The sequence below is a fragment of the Onychostruthus taczanowskii genome, unplaced genomic scaffold (assembly GCF_017590055.1).
Source record: "Onychostruthus taczanowskii isolate IOZ18803 unplaced genomic scaffold, ASM1759005v1 scaffold8, whole genome shotgun sequence".
Taxonomy (NCBI): Eukaryota; Metazoa; Chordata; class Aves; order Passeriformes; family Passeridae; genus Onychostruthus; species Onychostruthus taczanowskii.
In genome coordinates this window covers 4,216,355-4,229,560 of record NW_024505892.1, presented here as the reverse complement: position 1 = coordinate 4,229,560, position 13,206 = coordinate 4,216,355, and positions in this window count along the sequence as shown.

Genomic DNA, 13,206 nt, shown 5'->3' with positions numbered 1-13,206 from the left:
ATGTTACAACAGAAAGGCAGCTGAGACTGTGCTTTCTTTCGTTATATGAATGTGCTGGCAACAACACTGAATTAAGGGTTTCTTCTTCCTACTTCACAGATGGTCACTTTTAACTCCATGAAAAGGTACGTCAGCTCCCACAAATGGCTATGGGGTCATGCTGGATCCAGGAGCAGCAAATGGAGCATAGGGTGGGTCACAGGCACTAGAGAATATTGCCAGAGGGTTATCATGAAAGCATGGTCTCCACTTAAGCTCTGCTCCACTACAACCATCAACATCAACATGTGCTAATTGTGTGGGTCAAGACCTGGGCTGACTTGGCAGAGCTGTGTGTCACCAGCTGGAGTGTGTACAGATGTAGTTTTGCTGGGGTGGTGTCCAGTTTATGCATCATCATTTAGAGAGAAGACACTGACTCCTTTTGTCACACAGATCCAAGTCCCTAGTGCAACTGAAGCAGTGTAGAAAAGTGCAACTGAAGCAGTGTGGAAAGGTTGCCAGGCCATTACCTGTATCCTAACAGTTTTGCAGCTTGAGGTATGGAAAAGGCACAATGCAGGCACTAGAAAATTGCTGTCTGTTGGCTTTATAGCAATGAGAAAAACAATGAAAATTGCTCTTGTTTTTTGAAATAGTTTCTTAACAGTCTCTGGTGTTCATGATTTTGTCTTGTCTACTCAGTGACCCCTGAACTTCTGGTGACAGAAATTACATAGCAAGTCAGTTCATTGGAAGATTCACACAGTTCCTGATCTCTGGGGTAAGAAGACATTTACTTGTGTGGCTGTCTGCAAGGTGTTTCTTTACAACTAAGGTCAGTTCAACCTCTCAGAGTTGCTACTACTGGCTGCTGCAGTAATGTCAGAAACTCTGTGATTTCCTGGGCTGAACATTTTCACTTTTTCTGAGCTATCTGTCCTCTGCACACCATAGCAGATAGACAAAAGGATCATATGGGATGGGGATATGAACCAGTCCCAGGTAGAAATGTTATGAAATTTTCCTACCAGATGCAGTCTTGTCAGATGTCCAGAATGGGGAAAAGTGCTAAAAAGGCAGTAAACTGAGGAAAAAAAAAATAAGAGAAAGAAAAATAGTTGAATATGAAGAATAATCTTCAGTTTTCACAGTCTACAAGGGCCAGGTTCACAACATTCCTCATGTTCATTTGTTTATGTCATGGATATACAGGCTGCAGTGACACCTCTGAGGTCTTCTCATGCTATTTATAGTGTACTTGATACTTCTGTAAGTGTTTTACAATATTATTGTCTCAGTTTTTTCTTTTTTTTAAGTAAAGCAAATAATAAGTTCTCTTTCAGCTATAAATGCCCAGCTCTGGGAACTGGCTTAGGAGAACTGCTCCTTTCAGATGGCAGTCCCATCTAAACATGTGTTAAGGTACCCAGCTTACCTTGGCCGTCTGGAAAAAGCCACGTTGATCCTCAGACTTCTGTTAAGTAGTGAGCACTCTTTAGTAAGCAGTGTGTAAGGAGCTGGAGCTTTTAAAAGGACATAAACAGGACTCTCAGTGGCTGCAACAGCTGGAAGAGCAAACAAGGACCAAGATGCATAAGTGACAAATGAAACACAAATCAGTAGACAGACAAAGGACAAAAGAAACAGCATTGGGGAGAATTAAGTACATGTCATCACAAGATGATTGGAGAGCTGATATTACAGGCATCCAAGCACATCACTAGCTATTAATTTGGCATTAGTTGTCATTTATATTTAGTATCTGAGTAATCTGGACTAAAAAGTTCCAGATATAGAAGACACTAAATGCAAGCAATTTGGACTAAAAGAAATCAAACAATAGAGTGGACTTGAATCTGAGTTTCCATTTCAGATGTAGGGATCATTATGTTAAGAATGATGTAAGCAGTAACAAGCTTGCTTTGTGTCTTCCTGGGAGGTACTGATTTCATGGCTGGTTGAGAGAAGTCTCCAGGGAGAGAACACATGGATACTGAGATTCTGAAAAGCAGAAAAAAATCAATTCCCAAGAGAGATGAAAGGATTTTTTGTCTAAAAAAAACCAAACCAAAACCAAACCAAAACAACAACAACAACAACAAACAAACAAAAAACCCACCAAAACCTAAAAACGGACAAGAGATGTTTCATGAAAGAACCTCTCAGAATGAATCAGCTCTTTGGAGTGCATCAAGTTAGCTTTGCAAAACAGACTGTTTCTATGTATTCACCATTCAGGAACCTTCAGTGATTCAGTGAATTAATTTCTTTCAGGAAGTTTCTCAGAAGTGCCTCACCAACATTACTGGAGAATTAATCTTTATAATTCAGTTGTCAAGCAGTGTGACTGATCGCCTGTGGTCTAATTCTTGCTCCCTCATTAAATGGTCTGTGTTTCAAAAAGACATTTTCACCTAAAAAAACCCATCACCTAGTCACAAAATTAATCTCAAATTTAAGCAGCCTTGAAGATCAAAGTTCTTAACTATGTGTTTATTAGTCTCAGGAAGTGAATGTGTCTAGGGCATAGACAATGGATTTCAAGATACAGACTGACCCTCTTAACCTTGTATAAGATTATTCAGGCTTTTGTAAGATGGGAGTATTAATAAATCAGAAAATATTTAAGATCTTTAAAAGAATGATGTATTTGGAGATTCAAAATATCATACCAGGTAATGAGACTGTAGAGAAAGAGATTAAGGATGAAAATACCTGAGATTTGATCAGTTCTGAGGTAGGCAGTTTGAGCAAGAATCTATCCAACACAAAAGCCATCAGTGAAGGGCTAGGGAGAGATATGAAGTTTAGAAACCAGAACAGATATGTCTCCCTTGGTAGTAGTTAAAATGTGAGCTGTCCAACCAAAACTACCAAAACAGTTTCAAGAAGTCATATTCATTGTCCTTATGCACTGAACGGGCTTATCTCCATTTTATTCATATTTTATTGGGCTGCCAGAGTGGCACCTCTGTTTGCAGACTCTCCAGGATGGTGAGAACAGCTGCAGTGATTCACACAAAAGTTTGATGACTACAGAAATTGTGCATGCAGTCTTTCCGTAACTCAAACTTACAATGAAGTTCCTTCCTGCCACAACAATTTAGCAACAGTAAAGGGCTTGGTTACTGTAGAATGCTAAATTTTCATATCAACACTATGTAGGAGACACATAGCCTGAGGGTTTTTCCACTTTCATAATCCCTGAAAGACATGTTTCCTCTAATTGTCCACTAGAAAATATTATTTCCTTTTCAGATTTGTAGACATGCCATGGGACAGTTTACAATGTGCAGAGATGGCTGGTCTTCTACATTAAGTAACCATATTATTTGAGGGGCTGTCACTGAAAAGTTCATTTGCTATGTTGTTTAGAGTTTATGCAATGTTTACTCACTTGAATGTGCTTTTAAATTTAATAGAGCTGCTACTATAATTAAGTCTTCACATAGAGGACAGACAATGTGGTTCTTGCTACATGGGAAGTTCTAAATATAGACTTATATATTTTTTCTGGTTTGGTTTCATGCAAGAGAACTGAGAATTTCCTCTGCTACACTACAGATGTGAAATACACAGCAAAAAGATGTTTCTCAACCAGAAAAACTGACTTTTTTTTTTTTCAGTTTGTGGATGTGCATGGGGTGTTTTGGGTTTTTTTTTAGTTTAGTTAATTTAGAATAATACAACTTGATCATGAGAGAATAATGTCTGGAATAAGAATGTGAAAGTAACAAAAGCAAAAAATGCTTTTCATTGAAATACTGAAATGCAGTGAAAAAAAAATTTTCCAAACTTTAATTTTAATTAGCATCTATTAAAGTACAGCCCCACATCCAAAGCAAAAGTATGACAACATCATATTCCAAAAAACCTTAATGGCAAGATATAACTTCCATAGGGGTTTTCTCCATAAGGATCTTCTAAGGATGCTTAAATGTGCATGAACCTCTTCATTGTTTTGCTCTTAAACATTAACTGGGTAACCAGGTAATGTGACAGAGATCAGGAGCAAAAAGTAAAAAATATGGCACCAAACGTAAACAGTTTGCAGGTGAAACTATCTTAGACTTGGTTGTTCCAATGCACATTTTTGTTATAGATAGTTCTCTTTTTAATTCATTATATTCTTATTTCATCTAGGTTTTCTTTCTCTTCTAGATCACACATTGAAAATTGAGGAGGTGTTGCTGCCTTAAGACTCCCTTCCATAAAATCCCCATGAGATGGTCACAGATGTGCCACTGTAGGAGAACAATGGATCTATTTGCTCCCTTTTTTTCACTCCCTGGAGCATGAAAGTTTCTGGGCCTGATCTTTTCCCTTTCCTGCAGTCATCTTTAAAAGCCCCACGTTTTCTGCTAATGGCACATTGAGCCTTGACATGAGAATGACAGAGTGATCCACAAAATGGTGCCAGCTTCCCCAGCTCGACTATCTGTTGTGCTTTCTTTAGGAAATGGGCATAAAGACTTGTATAAAGATGAGTTCCAGCCTTTATACTGTTGCATATGAAAATACATGGAATGCTAGGAATATTACCTGGGGTTCAGGACAGTAAATTCACTTTATAGGTATGGTATAATGGAAAATATTCATTATGGGTTTAACATATTCCTTTTGCACTAATGTCTGTGTTTTATATGCAAAGATATGCTGCATATTTATAGGCTCAAACTACATCACACATATTTGGACAGCAGACTGTGGCTGCTTGGCTGTGCAAGTCCGGATTCATCCCATCCCCATCCCTGGAAGTGTTCAAGACTAGGCTAGATGGAGCTCTGAGCAATCTGGTCTGCTGAAAGGCATCCCTGTCCACAGCAGGGAGGTTGGAACTAGAGGATTTTTAAAGTCTCTTCCGGCTCAAAACATTCCATGATTCACTCCAACTGATTGTGCCCTTTTAGGCAGCTCTCTACTTTCATTCTCTATCATCTGTGTTAGGTTATACAGTCAGGAAAGAGATTGTCTGCCTCCTGAAACACATCTCCAGTCCTGAAAATTGGAGCTGGCTCTCTTTCCCTCAATTTCAAGTTGGTAGGCGAGAACATTTTTATCCTCAAGCTCTGGTCCACTGCTCAGAGCTGGCAGAAAATCTCATTGCCTTTTTTACTAGACCTTGCATGCCCACCTGAAATAGGTTTGCTGCAAGGAGATAGGCAATTTCTGTCTTGGCTAAAGTCCTAGAGTCAAAATTAGCAGTTAATCTAGTTCAGCCTTTGGAAGGTTCATGTCAGGATAGATGTGAAAACAGTATGGCTGCTTGTGGTAAGACAAAAGAGAGTGCAAAGAGGAACTGACAGAAAGTGTCTATTAAATAAGAAAAAAAAGAAAATTACTGAGAGTCCTGTGTTTCTCATAACAAACTTCCACGTGCAGTGTACTGAACCAGATGTGTGTAACAAAACCTTGCTCTGCTTGGGTAATCTCACAGGCAGAGAGGAAATCAGTGCTGAGCATATTCCAAAGCAGTCACAGAAATACCAATGCTTCTGAATGCTTCCTCTAGCCAATAGCTACTCCAGTGCAGAACACCATGAATTATCAAATTCAGATTTAGCAGTGTATAAACACTGTTCCAGAAACCAATCTGTCAAGCCAGAGAAGAAAAATGGCAGAAGTATGTTTTTGTTGACCAGTGTGTGGTTTTTCTCTTTCATGGTATTGTTAGGAATGTAATTAGCCCAAGCCAGAGAAAGATACCAACATTAATATGAAGAACTCCGAAAGAAACAAAGACTTTCTGCCGCGGGCGAAATAAACTGTATAAGAACTGCTACCTCGAAGCAGTTGGTGTGGACGGGGAGGTCAAGGCACCAGTGAGGGGGTGCTTTCCTCTCGTTCACCCGTATCATCGACCGGGGGTGATACGCTGTCCGTTTTTGGTGGTGGCTATTGGGCTGTTATTACGGTCGCGAAATAAATTTTATTTTTCATATTTTTATTAAAATTGGCTGACTCGCAATTTTCATTTATAACAGTATTAAATCAGTTTAACTTTTCTGCAAAAAAGGTAAGTTGTCCATCATCACAAATAAGCAATTGTTGAAAGAGAATTTTGGCTCTAAACGTTCTCTCAAGTTTTTTTGGTTTTTGGGTTTTCTCTCTTTTTGGTTTTTTTTTTTTTTTTTTTTTTGTTTGGTTTGGTTTGGTTTGGTTTTTTTTTTTTTTTTTTTTTTGTTTTGGTTTGGTTTGTTTTTTTTTTTTTTTTTTTAATAGGGACTCCAAATTACACGTGACTAGCCAGAGTGGTCTGCTAGCAGGAGGTCCAGAGAACCAGACAGTTCAGCTGAAGTTAACAGGACTGCAGAGGAATTTTCAACGTATTAATTTAGGCAGTCATTGCTGAAAACATTGATTCTTCTTCTCCCTGTTTAATAACTGGGTCCATATGAAGTCAAAGTATTCTGAAAAAAACTCTGATTTACTTCCTTGAATGTTCTTTTATCAGTATATCCATGGTGTGTTTTACTATTAGGCTATATTTGCACACAGGCAATTTGTTCCACTCCAAAAAATAGCAGCAAACTGTTATAGCTTGCCAAGAGATCATACCGACAGCTTAACAGATTGAGGGAGCAATTTGCCCATTTAGTACACAGACATAAATCTTTACGCCTAGCAGCTTTGTTTAAGGGCCAGGACTGCTTGCTCCTACACCTGAACCTGCCACCAGCACATGCATGGTTGCGCTGGGAAAGAAGTGAGGGAGAACACTTGGATTTACAAATGTTGACTTGAAGAGTGTTGCTCTCTCTCTTGAGTTACACAGATTCAGAATTCATGCTGTAATCCAAATGTTTTATATTCAGTCTCCTGTAAAGACAGGCTGAGAGAGCTGGGCTTGTTCAGCCCAGAGAAGAGAAGGCACCAGGGAGACCTAATATTTCAGTATTTCAGTACTTAAAGGAAGCTTATAAAAAGGAGAGGAACTTTTTATGTGGGCATAGTGACAGGACAAAGGGCAATGGTTTTAAACAGAAAGGCAGCAGTTTTAGGTTAGATGTTAGGAAGGAATTCTTTACTCAGAAGGTGGTGAAGGACCTAAATAGGTTGCCCAGAGAAGCTGTGGATGCCCCATTCTTGGAAGTGAGAGGAATAGCAGATTTGTCTTTACAAACAAGCTGTGGGTCTGCTGGTAGATAAAACTAGCACTGGGAGATAAAAGAAACAATGGGAACGATTCCATTGATTGATGAATGGAAAAAGATATTTGCTTTTACAAATAAACTTTAGCTTTGCTGATAAATTAAATTAGACATTGAAAGATGAAAGAAACAATGGGGAAGAAAAACCCCTAAATTCCGTAAGAATTAAAAATTAAAAGGGAGGTTTATACATTAGGGGGAAATCTTCGGTATCAAGCTTATCATGAAGTCTGTCCCTCTCAAGTACCTCAGCAAAGGGGGAAAGAGAGAAGGGAAATGCAGATGAGAAATTAGGATAAAAAGGGAGGCTGTGTCCTCCAAAAATTAGAGAGACCCCACGGGAATGCCCCATGGCCTCTCCCTTTATTAGAACAAAGGACTCCTCTGTCTCCTTTTTGGACATAAACCTCTGATATTTGTGGATTCATTTTCCTGACAGAAGTGTTCAAGGCAACGTTGGATGGGGCTTTGAGCAACCTGGTCTATTGGAAGGTGTCCCTGCCCATGGCAGGGGGTTTGGAACTAGATGATCTTTTAGGTCCCTTCCAACCCCAACCTTTCTATGTTTCCATGTGAAAATTATTGCTCTATTTTTTACTAAAATTATTAAGTTACAAAAGGAAGAGTCCTTTTATAATTAAAAAAAACCTACATATAATTGCTAAAACTTAGCTAAGAGGTCACCACTAGGTCAGGGTAAGTATCCTCTTGCCCAGCATTATGTCCCTGAACAAGACCAACAGCAAATGCTTCAGGAAAGAGTGTAGCTGAAGGACAAGCAGGTGGTGATAGCTTTGCCATTCCAGTTCCAGCAATTACCATTTTAAGGATTTTCTGAATAGAAATTGGAGCTGGACAATTATGCTTAATAGCCCTTGATGGATCTTGCTAGTAGCTATTAATCGAAAAGGGAGCCTCTTTTGTCATTTTGTGACTGATTAGTTGCTTTGAAAGCCCTTAGTGAGGACCTTGTGTAAGGCTTTTTTAGAAATCTAGGTAACTGCAGAAGCCAAATCACCCTTATTCATACGTTCAAAACTTTTAAAAATAATGCTATTAGATTTCTGCAGCATGTGCTCCCAGGGGGCTAAGCTGTGCAGGTGCCTCCAGAGCCTTTGTGGCACTACATTTGCTGTTCCCTGTTTTCTGGGACAACTCCCACAGCCAGTTAAATAACAGCTAGTGGCTCAACATGTTCGTATTTTAATTTGTTCAAAATATCTAGTAAGCTGCATCTGATCTCACCAATGTTATTAATGTCTTCAAAATCAGCCACAGTACCCAAAGTACCAGTCCTTAGAGAAACTCGGACAGCAGCACAGCACCTAAGAGCAGAATGATCCCTAAGTTCCGGCTTTCTTTTTCCAGCTAAATGCTTTTATAGAGGAAATTCTAAAATCCTACATCTTTAGTTCCTCATGATTACCTTTTAAGATCAGAACCTCTGTATTGCCACTCCTGACTGGCAAACTATTCTTAGATGAAACTCATAATTGAGAGTAGTAAGTCTTCACTACCTTTAAGAATGAAAGAAAGATCGTTGATAAACAGACAGCTGGTGTGAATCAGTGTAGCTCCAACAATATCACTGCAGATAATAAATAAATAAAAATATTATCTTCTCTTTAAATACATAAATTTTCCCCAACAGTTCTGCTGTATGGCTGGATGGAGGGATGGATTTTAAGGGTTATTAAAAAAAACTTATTTCAGTAATCAACTGGTTTCAGATCTTGGCCACCTGGGCACACACTGGCTCATACCCAGCTGACTGTTAACCAACATCCCAGGTCCTTTTCCACCAGGCAGTTTTCCAGCCACTCTTCCCCCAGCCTGTAGCACTGTGTGGGGTTGTGACCCAGGTGTGGGACCCCACACTCTGTCTTGTTTAACCTCATCCCACTGCATGTGGCCCATCAATCCAGCCTGTCCAGACCCCTCTACAAAGCCCTCCTGCCCTACAGCAGATCAAGACTCCCGTTCAGTTGCGTCACCTGCAAACTGAGTGAGGGACTGCTCAATCCCCTCGTTGATGAAGATATTAAACAGGACTGGCCCCAACACTGAGCTGGGGGGACACCACTCATGACCAGTGTCCCCCCAAGCTCTTGCTGAAAGCTGCCTGCAGCACAGCCACTGTGAGGAGGTGTCTCTGGGGACTGGAACCTGCCTAATGCCATGCCAGCCATGCATCCTCAGGTACTCTCGGGCATCTCACCTGCATGAACCTCCCAATACACAAGACAGGGTAATTCTGAAGAATACAAATGGATTCTAAATTCTTGCTGGCTGTTGAAAAATAAGGGTAATAAATCATTCCGTGATGAATTCCACTTGTTTCTTTAGACTTATGCCCAGGATAAGCGATACAAACACAAAGCTTCTCATGGCTGGACCAGTAGGAAAGATGGAATTAGACTGAAAGTTGTCACTATTGGGTTTTAAAGGCATCCATCACACCCTGTTACAACGCTAGCAGCAGTCCAAAATGCCAATTATTTAGAAACACTGAACCATACTATTCTATACAAATTGAAGGGGGCTGATTTTATTACAAATATTTCTGTCTTTTCCAATTAAGAATGTAGCATTATGTAGTGATGTGAGACTGTCTTGTTAATTTACTCTTGGAGTGCATTTATTCCAGACACTCAATAACAGTAACAGAGCAGAAATTAGTTTTCCTCTCTCACTTGCAATGACTGTGATGGGGCTTACCAGGAATGTTAATAACAATCTTGACCCAAGCTGCATCTAATCTTCTGCTGCTATAAATGGAGTGACAGCAATTTGCACAATCTGATGATGTTTTGTTCTTCGCTTCATGGCGGTAGCTGTATAAAACAATTTCAGATTATCCACTCTTTTCTAAAGAAGGATTAAATCCATACATATTTTCAAAAAAGAATGTTGTTAATCAATTTCTACTCAGTAATGTATTTTTCAGGATGATAAAACATCATTTTAGAAGCACACCTGATAATGTTTTACCATTTAAATCCATTGCATTGTTTGATTTTGATCTACATAAAGCAGGTATTAGAAGAAAAAAATGACAAGACCCACAAACTTGTAGGAGGGAGATAAATAGGAACATTTATTCTATACTCCTATCTATTTGAATCTATTAGATTTATATCTAGGTCAGTCCTTGAATAATATGGCCTCTGAATTCCATTAAATTTCTGACAGCTCTATTACAAGTCCTTGCACAGTCGATCAGAAATAAGAATTTTATTCTTTTGTGTTCCACTTCTCTCTCACAATAGAGATCAAAAGCTGGATATTACAATCTGTTGTCACAGACATTATTTCAATATTACTTTTCATTTAGAGAACCAAGAGGGGAATAAAAGGTGGGTTTTTGTAGATTTCCCTTAAAAATGACATAAATTAAGTGAAATGTAGAATCGTACTGCGTACACAGATTCATTCCAGAAAATACACCCCTGTAGAGTATTTTTCTGTTAGCATTGTTGAGATAAAAAAACCCCACATCTTCACATTGCCGATTTCCATTTGAACGCTGCCAGGAGAAATTTCAATTCTTTAAGTTGCACTGCCCTCTAGGGGAAAGGATCTTCAGCTGTCGCTCCGTGTCCATGCCGCGAGAACAGGAGCCAGCCTGGCTTTTCTCCTTCAGTTTTCAAGGCTGAACACTTTGCTTCCTCCAAATGGCGCTTATGCTTGGTATGAATTCGGCATGAGGAGCACAAAGATGAATGAAGCCCCAGTACAGCCTTGTTTTATTTGCATTTTTATTCCCTCACATGTTCTATTTGTGTGTGTGATGCCTTGCCTGAAGCATAAGCCTGTGTTAAGTTGTGAATCTTGCCCTGGTGAGCTCACCCTTCCTCTCAGTGGTCTGGGGACAGGGACTCAGGAGACAAAATGGTTATCCGGGCTTTTCTGCTGGAGGTTAAACCTTGTGCAGCCATGTCTGGGATCCTCCACAAGGCAGCTCTGGGCTCTCTGCAGATCTGGTCCTCTTCAAGGAGCTGATCACAGTTGCTTTTGCAGACCATGAAACTGAAAGGTGATCTCTAGTTTGGAAAAATTATCATTTTCCAATAAACAGCTGACAAAAAGACAGGTTTTAGTAAGAAGCTCCCTAACACAAACAACAACAAGAAATTATTTCTGCTATTTAAGTCCCCTTATTTTCTAAAAAGAAATTATCAGAGAGCTAGTCAAATAATGGACAACAATGATTATCATATTCATACAAACTCAAAAGGGTCACAGGGAAGCAAGATACCACACCGGGGAAGCCATCTAGGACATTTATCTGAGTGTGATGAATTCCACCCCCTTTCAAATGAAGCAAAACTGGTATTTCACAATATAATTTAATGCTGTCAGGCAACTGTATGGCTTGAAAATGGAATACAATTCCAGAAGAGAAATTCCTATAGCAGATCTTTTCTCTTTTACAATTTCTTAGAAAAGATGTGCAGTGAAGGAGGAGCAGGACTTGGTTAGTGAAGTGCATGTAATGCTTCAGTAACTTTCCACAGTAGATACTCCAAATAAGATAGCAGAAATAAAGACTGAATCAGAGAACAATGATGGGATTTAGTATTTGGAAAAAAAAAAAAAAAGAGATCAGATTGTTATGGAAAGAAATAGGCTGCCATGGCTATCAGAAATTCTTGTAAGGAAAAAGAGCACACTCTGAAAATTGTGGGAATACTGAAGCGGAAAAAAAAAATCAGTAGGTAATGAAGACTCATCTTTGAAGAAGATAAAGGTTCCACAAAGGAGAGGGAATGGAGATCATGCATTCATCACATGAAGCAAGCTGCAACGTTAGCTGTGAGCTGATGCTGCGCCTCCAGGACCTTGTGGCTACTGCGCTGGTGTTATGTGGGAGATGAACACAGCACACCTCACTGGCTCAGATCAGTGCACAAGCAAAAGTGAACATTAAGAATTACTGTTCTGGATCTACTGGCCAAACTGAAGGTACTCCAGAATTTTTCAATGTCCACTATTTCTGTGTACTTACCTTTCAAACAAATAGCTACAACCATTTTATTAATTTTCCCACTATTTATCACTAGGCAATTGCAGCCTTAAACCTTCAGCCTGCAAAAATTTCTTCTTAGCCTTTTCACGTTTGAGTTTGAAAATAGGACTACCTTTAAAGTCAATTACAAAGGATAGATTTAGCAACATCCATAGATAAATCAAATCTGAGCCCAGCATGTGGTAGTGTAATGACTGCATGTTAGGAAGAAGGGAAAATTTTAAGAGACAAAAATGTTCTTAACTTGTAAAACGATGTATACTTCTAAGTATTTTATTTAAATCCAATTTCTTTATGTATCCTTCTTAAGGAGGGATCTTAAAGGATATACTTAAAGTGTATCTTAGAGTATCTTAAAGGATACACTTAAAAGTGTCTACTTATTGGTTTTAAGACTTTTTAGAAATGAATGGATTGTATTTTTCAGCTGAGAAGGTATCCTTGGTATTATAATACCCTTATTATTATGTATTTTTAATAAATGTATGTATAAGCATATATATTAAAATGTTTGTATTATTAAATATATAACCTAAAATCTCTGGTCCTCGACTGATTGTTTTTTAAAGACTTTTAGGCCCCACTTTTTCTTTTAGGACTGTATTCTTTTTTTGTGGGCCTTTTTCCTTTTTTGGGGCTGTGTTCATCTACTGCGATTAGTTAAGAATTTCCATCCAAGCTACATAACCCCAGCTAACATCTGTGCCCACAGAGGGTGAGGGTCTGCACCTGGCTAGGGGTCTCTGTGACCTCTAAGTGTGACTTTTAGTATTATAATGGACATCCTTCAGCTATAGGACACATGGAGATCAGATATTTTGCCAAGATCCATAGACGTGCATCAACACCTTGATTTACCACATCCTTAAAGTTTGTTAGCTCCCAGATGTCCGTGACTATCTGTTTTACTGACATACAACATTTTGCTTTCCTACACCCAGTTCGCTGCACCTTGATTTGCGACATCCACAGCTGACAACTAACAAGCGTTAACCTTTAGCTCCCGGATGCCCTTGACTGACGGATGCTGGCTGCTGCTGTTCC